Here is a 12,500-nt window from a genome sequence, read left to right on the forward strand (position 1 = left end):
AAAAAGAGCTTAAGATATAGGTCTAAGAAGTACCAATCTGCCTACATCCTTCCCTTTTGAGATATGTCCCTAAAGCTGACAAAAGACTATATTCCCCCAACTGGGGAACCCCCTATCTCTGGCTGGCGGGTTTTGGGTTTTTGGGTTTCCCACGTTTTACTAAAAATCAGCTGATATTTGGAAGAAATGGCTGAAAATGGCTGCCGTTTTCCAAATCAAATTAATTAATTAATATCTGGGTAGACGGAACGATCTATAAACGTCACAGCTCCCCCTGTTAAGAAGGCATTCACTCCCTTTCGGGCGTGAAGGTCTTGGCTTAAATAAATTGATCGTCTCGACTACCCAGTTCTCCTACTCCAACTTGAAGTTTTTTGAGCAGCGATACAGCTAACTACAGTGGCCTACCTAACTTATAGGTGGAGATGCTAAGTGTACTAACTTAATGTAGTAATGTAGTCTAGCCTAAGTAATAACTACGGGTTGTCTGTGACGACAGTCTACTCTACCCCTAGATAAGGTTACTTGAAAATTCTACTTGCTACTAACCTAATGCCCTGGTACTAAATCATTAGCCTAACCTACTCATTATATTTAATGAAGACGCAATCATTCCAGAGTGTGGTACGCACAGCAGTAGTTCAGCGACGGAATTGTTAAAATACATGATGAGAGGTAATGATGCGTGGGGATGATGAGTGGTTAGTTGACCAGGATGGAAATGCAATGAGGTAATTATATTTAAGTGAGGGTTAGTATTACAATGGCTAGGGGTTAGAGGGTTAGTTCTACTGGCAGAGACCAGGCTTGGCTACTTTCTATGGGTAGGTGCCAGGATCACTCTGCAATTGAATGCGACACTGTACCTCGGGCACAGGTGTCAAGGAGAGCATGTGGCTCTTTGGTTATTGTGTTAATGATTTGCTACGTCCCTTCTTCTTCTTATTCCTCCAGGACCTGGCTATACCAGTCCTAGGAGTAGACGGAGGCACCGACTCTGGGGAAAGGCCAGAAACGCCGGCAGGAGCAGAGGCAGTGGTAGCCTGAGGGATTTCAGGAGAACACCCTACGTTCGGTATCTGCAGCAACCGTCGTAGAGGTGGAACCTACTGCAGGGGAGGGCCCTCACTCCGGCTGCTGCGACAGCCGTCGTAAGGGTAAAACTCCCAGGCTGAGTCCTGGTCGGGCAGTTCCTGGTTTTCCAGAGGAGGTATGAAGGTTAGGTCTGACGGAGGTTCATCCTCAGGCGACAGAGGTGAGGCTGAAGAAGAATTATGGGCTGGAGATTGGCCATGGGCTGCGGTAAGCTCCATGCCTGTTGGAGGATCTCCTGTAGGAGGATCCTTGATAAGGTTTAGGCGCGGCGCTAGCTCGGGGCCAGGCGCAGAGGTCAAGTTCTGTGGTGGCTCTACGTCCAGGCTGGACGGAGCTTGGCACTGCCAGTGCTGCCAAGTGCACTGGCAGAGAGTTGAGGTCGATTGGACCTGTGGCGGGTACCGGAGGTGCAAATACCTCTCAGCAGGGGCCCTTGGTAATGGGAGACTTCAGGTCATGCCCTAGGATGAGGTCGTAACCTCCTGGAAGGTAGCTTGCAACTGCAAGTGTACATACCTTGGTAAGGTGAGGTCGTACGACTCTCAATTGGACGGTGGGAAGGATCATCTTACTATGATTGATGCCTTCAATCGTGATCAGTTGCCGTCTATCAATGGTATGCCCCTCGGGGGGGGGGATTTGATCTTCCCGTATCAGGGAGATTTGAGCGCCGGAGTCATCAAAGGCTATGACATGGCTTGGTGGATAATGACCTTGGAGGGGTGCGACGGTTATAGGGCCCTGAGCTGGGGGTCCTAGTAATGAAGGGTTGGTAACTGCCATTGCGATGGCAGGAATATTGTAACTTGCGCACCCTACGTAGTTGGCAGACAGTGGGACCCTTGGCGGCACAGTTCGGCAGAACTGGTTCGAGAACTCTTCTGTGGGCATTGGACGGTTAAGGCCGAGATGGCCCCCACAGGTTGCGAATCTGTGGAGTCACCAAGGCTGGCAGTGTGCTTCTGGCACAGGTGAAGAGTCCTCTCTGGCCGTGATTGATGTGGTGAGGTAGCTTGGCCCTGGAGTGGTGTGGGGGAGGGACATCCCCAGAGGTGGTCCCGTCCCAATAGGAAACCTACTCCATGCGAATCGTACACACTACACCTAGGCGGTGAGGTTTGGTGCACCAAGGAGTGGTGACCTGCAGGACGACTGTGGGACAGTCTTGGACTGCCCTTCGAACCCAAGTCATGGCCCACCTGATGTGCTCGTCGACGGTGGGCACTGGGTGGCCACTTGGTCCCTGTCTATGAGGCACAGATCGGAGCCGGTATCTACTGCAACTGGCAGTCACAGGTAGGGTAGAGCCATCCAGGGGTGCCACTGTAACTGAAGTGGTCCACACCCGCTCAGGGTGAGACCTGGACTCGGGCATAACGGCCGAAGGGGTTGTGGCACGTGCTTGGGGCACCCGGGATATCCAGGGGAATAGTGCCCTGTAGCCCCACAGGCTCTGCAGGAGTCCCTCTGCTGGGCTGGTCTCCGTAAGGCATCTGACTGGTCTTGAGAGGAGGCTGAGGCACCATTCGGTGGCCTAGGAGGGTTCTGAGGAGGTTTGTGGCTCGCCGCGCTCTTGAGGCGGCACTCTGCTGCGAGGTGACCCACTTTCTTGCAAACGTTGCAAGTCCGTGTCCTTGGTGGGCGTCCTTTGGGCCATGTGGATCCAGAGAGAGGGCCGGGTGGCACCATGCGTCGGTGGGTGGTGCTGTGAAAGGGGTTGAAAGTGAAAGTTTCCCAGTCGTCAGCCAGGCGACAAGCTTCCGCAAGTGTCTTGGGTTGCTTGTCGTTAAGGTGCACTGCGAGTGGCCCAGGTACACACTGGTAGAGGTCTTCCAGCATGATCCCGTTAATAGTACAGGAGCATTAGGTCCTAAAACATGCCAACTTGGAAAAAAAATGCAGAAATCTGATTTTTTTACTGATGGTACTACAATTCTTCCTCAGTTGAATGACATAAAGTTTACCAAAGTTAACCCTGAGCTTGCTGAGTAATTCAAAATGGCGTACAAGATGGCTGCCATTAGTACGGAACCACTTCCTGAACTAATAACGCTAAAAATGGGGGGAAAAGTTTTACAAATTAGGTTTTAAGCAGTGGAAAGAGCATTTTTCATGTCATTTATTTGATATGTTACCCATTTAGTCATACTTTAATATAAAAAAAATTCTTTATTTCCTCAAAATAACGTGGTGTGAGATTTTATGCAATTCAAAATATGATTTGTAGTCGTTACTAACTCCTGTTTTCAATTCTCCTACATATACCATATACCCCCTCCCTTTCCCTAATACACTGTGATACCCATTGCAAGGGGTGGTGAGGAAAAGTGAACTCGTCCTGGACCTGTATAAGCTACTTCCCGTATCTCACTGGTGAGCCGTTCCCAGACACTTAGTCTACCACACAGATCCTTCGTGATTACACCACATTTCATCAGACTAGGCTGTTCAGGTACTTTATATTCATCTGCTATCATCTAGAATATCTCACCTTTGTATTTTATAACATATATATATATATATATATATATATATATATATATATATATATATATATATATATATATATATATATATATATATATATATATATATAAACTACATTAGGTAAAGACTAATTGTATTCAGACTTACTTATTGTGCTCTAAATATCCAATCTCTCGGCACCAAAGGCATTGTTTTCCAAATTATTTGTTAATAATGCGAATGAGAATTATTTTTAAACTACAAATTAAGAACCAGTGATTTAGTTTGACATCAGAAACTTTTCTTTGTTTCAAAGGTATGAGTATGGAAGAAAGATGCGATGTGTGGTTTTCTGCAATGAAGCCATTGACATGGATCAGGGTGCAATGGGTTCAAAAGTGATTGGACAAAGTCTTAGCAATCAGCAGTGAAATAAAGGATGGGTTAGACCAGTAGTTAGTAAACAGAGCACTACCAATTCCTATACACAAGAGATGTACACAGAATTATCTCTTGCCTAAAAATGTCAAGAAAAGGAAGAGAGAATCAGATAACTCTGGTAAAAGATCAGGGTACAAGGCACCAATTCGCAGGTCCCAGACAAACGATTTCGACCTACGAAACCAGTGTGTGTATTGTGGAAAGTGTATTGACTATTCTATGATAAGCAAACAACCTCTTAAGAGACGTGATAAAATACATGAATCGAGAACTAAAGACTTTATCCACTCATTACAAGAGAAATGCATAGAACGCTCTGATAAATAGGGCAATGAAGTACGTGTGCATATTCAAAACATGGAGATACAGTTGCTGCTGAGGTAAAATATCACCATGACTGTCAGGTAAGTTTTCACAAGGGTAGGGAATCTGTGCAATATCCCACAAAAAGGCCTAAAAGGTCGTCCTATAGGCGGGTCAGTTGATGAAGAGAAAAATGTAGGATTTTACAAACTTTGTGAGCTTAGATAACAATGATACCACCATCCACACTTTGGCAGAATTAAGGGAGGGTCTTTTGAAGGATTGTTCTGGAGATGGTGAAGTGTACACTGCGAGACAACTAAAGTCTAAACTACAAGATAGGTATAAGATGAAATGATTATTACGTGCGAGCAAGGTAAAGAGACAATTTATACATTTCTGGATGAGAGCAATAATATACTAAGACAACATTACAGTAATACTGGACTAACACCTGAAGAAATTGTCGACATGGCTGGAGTTTTCATAGAAGATGAAATAAGGACAACCATATATGATAAATCCCAGTATCCAAAATTTTTTTGGAGATGAGCAACTATGAGAAGATGGAAGAACGTGTTTCTCAACTTAAAATATTAAGGTTACTTAGTCATCTCATCAAGGACAGACGCTGTAGGATTGCAATATCACACAGTATAACATCAGCTGCATGCCCCAGATCATTTCTCTCTCCAATTCTCTTAGGAGTATCAGTGTACTGTAATGCTAAATTCGAGTCTCGTAAATTAGTTGATTTACTGATTTACTTAGCAGTCTAGCATTTGCAGATGATTGCCGAGAAGTATTACGCCTCTACAGTGCAATGCTGCCTGCAGGAGAAAATTGAAAATATGAATGGGTTGACAAATTTGTGAATTTTGTATTTGAGCAATGCAGACATTGACACTCATACACTGACTGGACTTGGAACATGGCATGTTTTGGGAGCCCGGCATCGCAGGTGTAACGCCAGCTGGAGAGATTGTGGAAGAAACTTGCCTCGTTCAACACAAGTTCAGTCCGTTGTAGATGCTGGTAGATTTGCACAATTGCCCACAAAAAAAAGTGTCTCAGAAATGTATTAATCAAAACCACTAGAAAACCTTTCAGTACCAACCATTCCTTCTTGAGATTAGTATAACCTTAGAACAATATCTGGCTGGCCAGCTTCCATGTTAACACAGACTGCACGGTGCCATTATGGAGTGGTTTCAATCAAACTCGCATGAAGGCAAAATCCAATATGATGTGTAAGCCAGAATAGACATTCTGCCATTCATTAATAACAGTCCAAATCATCCAGACACTCTTTACTCTGCCCTATGCTATGCCCGGATGTGTCGTAAAAGTACAGGCTGGGTATTATTCCTGTCACATTTGACCAGCCACTATACCAGAAAGCAGTTGAAATAGTACAAGAATCTCCAGACCTTACCAAAGCTTATAGTGAGATTAGGTGGCTTCCATCTTTTAATGTCATATATGGACATATAATGACAGGGAGTGGGCTGTCTGATCTATGGGAGACTGTCTATGGAATCAACACAGTGAAGCACATGCTGACTGGGCATGCTTATGCTTGTGCATTCCGAGCACACATGCTGACAGCCTCTTCTCTGTTGGGAAGATGCTTCATACATCAACATCTTGTAACACACTCAACTTGGATCATCTTAGAGTTGTTCGTGAAAAGCTGCTTGATGGGAAATATGAGGTTGGGACTCTTCAACAGGATCCTTTGTGGCTCATCTAACAAATGTATTAGATGATCTAGAACATAACCTGACTACAAACTCAAGAACAGGAAAACTGTGGATTGAATATGTCAAGATGATACGTCTAATGCTCTTGTTTCTATGCGCTGAGCGTACTGGTAATTGGGAAATGCATCTATTTTGTGTCAATGCAATGATCCCCATCTTCCATTCTGGTGGACACCTAGCATATGCAAAGTCTGCCCATCTCTACCACACACAGATGAAAGAGCTCCCCACCATCATGGACAAGGATCAGTATGTTACATATACAGAATTTGGATACTGGACAATACGCCGGAGTGACCGATTCCGGTCTGGGAATTTTACTGACCAGACCATAGAACAAGTTTTAATGCGGATGTTGAAGACTCGTGGAGGTTTGAAGCATGCCCGTGCATCACAAGCAGGCACTCAGGGCAAGGATGATTCATGTCCTGCCAAAGACTATTCCAATATGTGAGGTAGTTGAAGATTTTTGTGGAATTTATTCTCAGACAAGTGATCAACACACTGACATGAGAGCCTCCATGACTGAACGTGACAGGAAACACTATATCCTTTTTCGAAATTGGTTTGATGACCACTCGCCATTCTCATACACAGGTGAGCACAGTGAAAATCTTTATCTCGCTCGAAACTGGTATCGTGGCACCAACATCTGCCAATGCTAAGTGTGCCTTTGAGATGGGAAGGAAATCAGCTGAAAGTGTGACAGGTAAGAATTTTGCAGATGTTAAACTCAAAAGAAATGATCGAGTTACATCAATAGGAGCAGCCACCAATGGAGTGACAGTCCGTGGCAAAGTGGTAGAGGTAGATTCCACACTATTATTCATGCGTGTCACATGTGTTATAGAAAATCAATCTGAAATGGAAGTCTACCTTCAGCATGAGTTTAGTAATGTCTATAAGATCAGTGGCCTGCAAGAGGTTATGCACTATCAGTCCCGTCGACACATTCTTCAAGCCCATGCAATCACCGTTTGTGATACGGTTCTGCCCTTTTTAGCATTGGAAAGAGACAAGCACTTATAGTTTTAGAGAACCACAGCCAGTGACATGTTTGATAAATTTAAAAAACGTGTGATTCAAGTCATGATGAGATAAGCTAGGGTTGGGTTGGGGAAATTTTTTTTTTTAAATCTCTACATGTGTAATAAATCAACATCTCTTGACAAGTCTCGGTCATATTGTACATACAGAAGGTGAGCAAAATGAGCAGCAATTTTAAATTAGAGAGCCTCCCCCCAACCTCTGCAGCAGCTAAGTACATTCATATAGGACTTACTTTTACAATACAAGAGTGGCTGGGAAATCCTGGAAAGCTAGATCCTACAAATTGGGGTTGGTACTACAAAGGTAACGTGCTGACTCCCGTCTTCACTGATAGGCCTGTAGCCCCAGAGCAAGTGCTGCTTATTATATCCTGTGGATGTAAGGGAGGGTGTGCGAAGAGGTGTAAGTGCTGTAACACAGGAATGATTTGCACAACCATGTGTTCATCATGCATAGGTCAAACATGTACAAATTCCTGGCCTGCAGATGGTGATGAGGATGAGAAAATACTATGAAACCTGTGAATACGTGTATATGATTTTTTTTTTTTGGTTAATTCAATATTTATGATTTGAATTTTGTTTATTTGGTTATTAATGGCAAGAACTTGTACATGTTACACTGAATAAAAGAAATCACATTATATGATGGTCTGGTGTATACTATGCTTGATTCAGTAGATATTTTGTGAACTCTTGTATTTTATTTGGATTTTAAATCTCGGAACATGTAAAGTTCTCTTTGAATAGAAGAAACCACATTAAATACGAGATATGTGTCTACTATGGATAAATAACAAAATTGCTTAATTCATATTTATAATGTGAAGATTTATATTTTATTTGGATTATAAGGCCAAAACATGTAAACTTTACATTGAATTAGAGAAATCACATTAAGAATGAGTCTTGTGTCTATAATGAACGACAAAAGTATTTTTCTCGGTTTATTTCAATATTTTTGATGTGAAAATTTGCATTTTATTTTGATTTTAAAGGCCAGAAAATGTAACAAAACTTTACATTGAATAAAAGGAATCACATTAAATATGAGTTTTTCGCTCCAAAGTTCCTTGTTTAATAAGTACTAAACAATGCTAAAGGAGTATTTTCGAAAATTAGCCGCATCGCAGCCGCCATCTTGGATTTTTCAGCAAGCTCAAGGCTAATTTAGGTAAACTTTATTCCACTGAACTTAGTAAGGTTTCAGATAACTTATGTGAAAAATTCAGCTTTCTGCATTTTTTTTCCATGTTGAACCCTATTGCTCCTGTACTATAAACAGGTCCTAGAACTCGGTGCACGACATGGCGTCAAGCCACCGCTGCCCGGCTTGGATTTTTGTGGTAGGAGTAATCTCCCCCCCCCACCAACTTCCTTGGCCTGACCTCGGAAACGCTGCCTCCACTCTCGGGGCGGGGGTGATTTCATAGGCCTTTGTAATGACCCGGCAAACTTCCACCAGGTCCCCTCGCTGTGACCCTGATCCAGTGAGCGGAGGGCAGTCTTAGCCTTGCCATCCGGTGCTTGGCAAGTAGGGCGGCCTCTCTATCTCAGTGGTAGTAGTTCTCGAATAAGGCTTCCACTTCTTCCAGCCATGCCTCGGGTCTCATCCTCAGTCCACTTCGGGATGAGAGCGTTAATGCTGGCAATAGGATTGGGATGACACCCGTAGGTTTTGGGACTGGGAGCTGGCTGCATGGCTAGGGCTTCAGCGTTCACTGGGCCTGTCGTGCCTTCTCCACCTCGAGCTCCTTCTCCTTGAGAGCTAGCTCATGCTTTCTCTCTTCTTCCCTTGCCTTCCTCTCTGCTTCTTTTTTCTTCCTCTCTTCTTCTCTGGCAGCTCTCTCTTGCAGGAGCAGTTCGTCCGTCTGCCCCTTTACCCACTGGGTGAGTTCCTGCCCAGTGTAACCGGCGTTTGTGCCCAGAGCCATGAGTGTCTGGAGCCTCTCCAGCTCCATGGATATATGTGGCTGGGCAGCAGAAGCCATTTCCTTAGGCTGCAGTGGAGGCTCTGATAAAGTTTAAAATAATGGCCAGGAAGGGTAATGGATGGAATGGGAGTGCCTACTGGGTAAAGTGGCACTCACTTGGAAATGTGTTCTACGACGTGGTAGAGAAAAAGGTCTGAAAGGACTGGGTGCTCTGTGGCACTTGGGAAGTGTCCCGTAAGTTGGTGGCACTTCTGGAATGGCACCTTCTGATGAGGTGAAAAAATCGAATGAAGTGTGCGGCGTATGTCACACTTAAGGGCGTTCCTCACTTGGGAGACGCTGGAATGGGCTACCTGTAGGTCCAATACAGGTGACAGCACTTATGGAGGCGTTCCTTGGTTTAGTGATCCGAAATAGCGGATACACTAATGAATAGGCGTTCCGTAAGGACGGACACGCAGGTATAGGGCTACCTGTACGTCTGTACAGGTGCGCGGCACTTATGAGGAGGCGTTCCTTGGGCAGCACTAGTAGTGCTGGTATTGCGGCACTTCGGGAGGCGTTCCCTCGATTGGGTGATCCGGGATAGCGGATACACTTATTACTGGGGCGTTCCGTAAGGACGGACATGCAGGTTTAATGGCTACCTGTACGGCCTGTACAGGTGCAATGGCACTTATGAGGAGGTGTTCCTTGGAACACTGGTATCGTGCTGGTGTGTCCCGGACACTACATGCAGTATACTTAAATATACTGAAGTGAAATGGTACTCTGTTCGTGGCAGAGTGTAATAGTGGAGGAGAGAAAGTAAAAGGTGGGAGTACTTCAGCAGCCAGTCGATGGACAGTGTCACGAATTAGTGGCACTGTAAAATGGTAAGACCTGACGTGCACTGGTGGTGGCCAGTCCTAAACTGGTAACGACTTCCCTGTCTGGAAGTAATGAATTTGCGTGGCACACTGTGCGAATTGTGCTTGCGGTATACGCAAGTCTTTTGTGATAAAAGAAAATGAAAAGACCACTCGGGCAACGACAGGTAATGATAATTGAAAATGCTCAGTCCCTCGCTGAAGTACTCGGTAAAGGAAATAAATGCTTGCAAACTGCAATGGACACAGACGCGTACGTATCACGCTCAGTGTAAATGAAAGACACAATGGACTAAAATAATGTTAATTCTGCATACTATAGTTAATAGTGAGATGTAGTACTCTTGGCTTCGTGAATACTGGGTTCTAGTTTTCTCTCTCTCTCTCTCTCTCTCTCTCTCTCTGCTCTCTCTCACAGAGGGTAAAAATTATATATGAATGAACTCCCTTATACTGAATTGAACTACTAATGTTAGTTTGATATGACACAACTTGCGTTAAATTATCTACTTACGTTAACGTTTAATGAAATAATTGCTTTTGATAACGTTTTATGAAAATGATAACGCGCTCGTGGTGAACGATTTTTACGTTAATAGTAGCGGCTTGCGCTTATGAAATGATTTGCGTTTCAATATGAATTTTGCAAAGACGCGTTTTACGTTAACAATTCTTGTAATTTATTCTACTTGAAGATTTACGTTAACTTTATGTAAGATTACTAGGTCCTTGTGACAAGCGAAATGACGGTAAGGATTTTAAGATGAAATGTTGGCAAACATTTGTAAAAGAGGTTACGTTAAGTACGAAAGGAAATGAAACTTTCGCTCAGCGAGCGAGTGAGCGATGCGAGGTGAAACACGTGAGGCGAGTTGGGTAGCGCACAGCGTGTCGTTCAAACCAGCTGATTCTCTGTAAATGCAAAGGCAATTTACAACACAAAATCTACTTTCTTATCAAGGCGAATTACTTAATTTCTCTGGCAGAAACGATAGATACTAGTACCGAGATTGATATGATTTACGTTAAAACTTCGAGGGACTTACGTTACTTTGCTTAAATTGTTTAGGTAATGCTTAAAGAGATAACAAACATGGCTGCCTCTTTGTGAGAACGAAGGTTGGTTGAGACCGCGCAGGCGCGAAGCTGAGAAAGCTGGGAAGCTAAGCGGTAACCAACACTTGGAATGAAAACTAAGTTAAAAATGAATTTCCTAACATATCACAGACAAAAGAATTGTACACTTCTTTTGCCGTAACTATTAGTAAAACACTCCTAACTAGCTAGGCTTTCTAATACAGCAATAAACCCTGGCAAAGCACTTCCTAGTTTGATCTGGTCCTTTCTGGCATCTATCTGCACACGTGTTAGTGTGAGCTCATACAACACACGACAATACAAAATCACAGAGAATTCGTGGGGCAAATTGTTTGCTTGCCGCTAAAATAAAGCTCTGGCGCTTTCGCCGTTACAATATAATAACATTTCTCACTTCACACTTGTTTAAACACTTCAACAATAAAAATACTTAAATGTACCCTAAGCTAACATTGGTTATAGAATAATCATATTAATGAATGGAATACCTTACCATGAGCCAGTGTGTCTTTCCCTGCAAGTGTGCATTGTTTTGCGCTTTGAAAAACATTTACATTCGTTTTACAAGGGATAACGCGATTTACAAGCTTTTTTAAGCAAGCCCAGATTCGATGCTGGCAAGCAGTCGTCACTTTTACGTATTAGCCCGGCCTTGAGAGAGGCTATATACGTAAACGGAAAGAATTGAGGGATTTCAAGAGGAAATTGCTTTAACTTACCGTAAAACTGATTATTAATGAATATTTCTTTAGAGGAAAAGGTAGGTCGCCAGAGACTCAGCTAAATACTTTACAGCTATTTATTTACACTGAGGCCCGTACTGTCCTGGAGAAAAGTGAATGCAGCGTCCACACTTGGGACTTATAATCTCTCACAAATGGATAGCTGGCTAAAATGAAAATTGATGAAAGCTGGTCTCATAAACTTGGGTAATGCAACACTGCGGCAGAGAGACGTGACACGTGGCTCAGGGAATCTGGAAAAGAATCCCAGATTAGACAAGATAAAAGAAAAAAGGATTTATTGCCCCATTTCAATTGGTTAGTTCTCTAACACTGGGGAAAAGGAACTGTTTAATGTTTCACTGAGGTATGCAATGACTTCATTCGTCTGGGACGATCACACAAGGGGAAGCATGCGGCCATGAGGCAGTGAGAGGGAACAAAAGGATGAGTTTCTTTTTGGTTGGGAATTGAATTGGGAAAATGGGGATCAAATAGATAATAGGATGGGAGAGACTGGCAATATGCTGTTCCACAAGACGTACCTGGATGTCGTGTTCAGTGTGGACCTTTGTAGGAAAACGTGGCCTGGCTTTGTCTGAGGCCTGGGTCGATCGGCGCGCCACTCACGCCCTGGATAGGCCTAACAGGAAGGCAGGTGGTTGGACATCCGTCCGAGGTCACGTCTCGAGACGACTGGGGACGATGGCAGGGTTTGCTGGGTGTTGGGAGTCAGCTGACCCCACGCGCAAGGCAAATC

The sequence above is a fragment of the Macrobrachium nipponense genome, chromosome 28, assembly GCF_015104395.2.
Source record: "Macrobrachium nipponense isolate FS-2020 chromosome 28, ASM1510439v2, whole genome shotgun sequence".
NCBI lineage: Eukaryota > Metazoa > Arthropoda > Malacostraca > Decapoda > Palaemonidae > Macrobrachium > Macrobrachium nipponense.